This window comes from Lontra canadensis, unplaced genomic scaffold (assembly GCF_010015895.1).
Source record: "Lontra canadensis isolate GAN:19392208 unplaced genomic scaffold, GSC_riverotter_1.0 scaffold154, whole genome shotgun sequence".
Lineage (NCBI taxonomy): Eukaryota > Metazoa > Chordata > Mammalia > Carnivora > Mustelidae > Lontra > Lontra canadensis.
The window spans coordinates 2,151,585-2,154,060 of NW_022631148.1; the positions used below are offsets into that span (position 1 = coordinate 2,151,585).

The window sequence follows — 2,476 nt, forward strand, 5'->3', positions numbered from 1 at the left end:
TCTGAGGGGTTTGAAGCGGTGGGGGGTGGCAGGTTGGGGGAAAGAGGTTGTGGGTATTTGAGAGGGCACAGATTGCATGGAGCATTGGGTGTGGTGCAAAAACAATGAATACTGTTATGCTGAAAATAAATAAATAAAAAAAGAAAAAAAAGATTTACCTTATAATGCATTTAAAGTCTTTCTCTCCTTTTTTGTAGATCACCTGGTTCTAATAGAGGTCACTGCCATCCAGACTAGATGGACCCAAGAAACAATGTAACTTACTTTGTCCTCTTTGGCCTCACCCGAGATCCAAAGGAACAGAAGGTCCTTCTTGTTATGTTCTTGCTCTTCTATATTTTGACTGTGGTGGGCAATGTGCTCATTGTGGTGACTATAGCAGTCAGTAAGACCCTGGGCTCACCTATGTACTTGTTTCTTGCTAACTTGTCTTTTATGGATGTCACTTATTCCTCTTGCATTTGCCCCAGATTGATTTCAGATTTGTTGTTTGCAGAAAATACCATATCCTTCCAATCTTGTATGACTCAGCTATTTACAGAGCACTTTTTTGGTGTCTCAGAGGTCTTTCTTCTGCTAGTGATGGCCTATGACCGTTATGTGGCCATCTGTAAGCCCTTGCATTATTATCATTATCATTATTATCATGAGGCAGTGGGTGTGTGTTGTGCTGCTGGTAGTGTCCTGGGTGGGAGGTTTTCTGCATTCAGTTATTCAAGTTAGTACTATTTATGGGCTCCCATTCTGTGGTCCCAATATCATTGACCACTTTTTCTGTGAAATGTACCCCTTAATGAAATTGGTTTGTACTTACACATATGTCATTGGCCTTTTAGTGTTGGCCAATGGAGGGATGATGTACGCTATTGTGTTTGTGTTCTTGCTCATTTCTTATGGTGTCATCTTGTACTCTCTAAAGAACTTTAGTTCAGAAGGGAGACGGAAAATCCTCTAGACCTGTGGTTCCCACATCCTTGTGGTGGTCTTATTCTTTGTTCCATGTATTTTCATGTATGTAAGACTTGTTAAAACCTTCCCCATTGACAAGTCACTGGGTGTGTTTTTTACAGTCATAACCCCCATGCTGAACCGAGTGATCTACACTCAGAGAAATTCTGAGATGACAAATGCTATGAAGAAGCTCTGGAGTAGAAATGTTATATCTTTTAGTTTATAAGTATATTATCTACCACAAGGAGAATTCGTTTACATTGGACCCATTTTCTGAGAGTGCAGAAGTATTCTTAAAATGATTCTGAGTTCCATTTTTTCCAAAGAAATTAAGTTAATTATAATTAAAGATGAACTAGATGATTATGTTATAATAACAGTTTCCCTTCCTGCTAGAATGTAAGGTTCATAATACCTGTAAGACTTCATTTAAGGTTTGATGCCTTTATAGCAGGGATTCAACAATAGATAAAAATTAGTGAGGAAATTTTTATATGGATTTACTAAGCTTTAATAAGTCTGTATTTTCAAGTTTTTTTTTTTTTCTGATAGCTAGCATTATTTTCATTATATTCTTGTCATTTAAGGTAATTCTTTTTGGGGCACCAAGGTGGCTCAGTTGGTTAAATCATCTGCCTCTTGGTTTGGATTTGGGTTATGATCTCAGGGTCATGATATCTGGGTCAGGCTCCCTGCTCAGTGTGGAGTCTGCTTGTCTCTCTCCCTCTGCTCCTTACCCTGCTTTCTCTCTGATGTTCTCAAATAAAGAATTTTAAAAAATCTTAAAATAATAAAGTAATTCTTTTTATTATATTATTTGTGATATTTAATGATGCATGAAATGTTTTGCTCATTAAATTTCTCTTGCCTTAGATATAAAATAAAAAGTGTAACACTTCTGTTTTTATAAGGAAGATTGATGTGTAATAGATAAAAATTAATAAAAAAGCAAACCTTACACAATGGGATAAAATGCTTTAAAAAGTTTTGGTAGTTTATATGTCTCTAGAAATGCATCCATTTCTTCCAGATTACCTAGGTTTTTTGCATATAATTGCTCATAATATGATCTTATAATTGTTTGGATTTCTTTGGTGTTGTGTAATCTCTCCTCTTTCATTCATGATTTTATTTATTTGAGTCCTTTCTCTTTTCTTTTTGATAAATCTGGCCTAGGATTTATCAATCTTATCAATTCTTTCAGAGAACCGTCTCCTAGTTTTGTTGATCTGTTCTACTGTTCTTTTGGTTTCTATTTCATTGATTCCTGCTCTAATCTTTCTTATTTCTCTTTCCCTGCTGGGTTTAGGCTTTCTTTTCTGTTCTTTCTCTAGCTCCTTAGGTGTAAGGTTAGGTTGTGTATTTGAGACTGTTCTTGTTTCTTGAGAAAGGTATGTATTCTTACATACTTCACTCTTAGGACTGTCTCTGCTGCATCCCAAGGTTTTGAACAGTTGTGTTTTCATTTTCATTTGTTTCCATGACTTTTCTTTTAATGTTTATTTAATTACCTGGTTAACCAAAT

General features: G+C 35.7%; 1 pseudogene; it reads left to right on the top strand.

Moving 5' to 3' along the window:
* Positions 1-237: 237 nt before the first annotated feature.
* LOC116859398 lies at positions 238-1,177 on the top strand (annotated as a pseudogene).
* Positions 1,178-2,476: the final 1,299 nt, after the last annotated feature.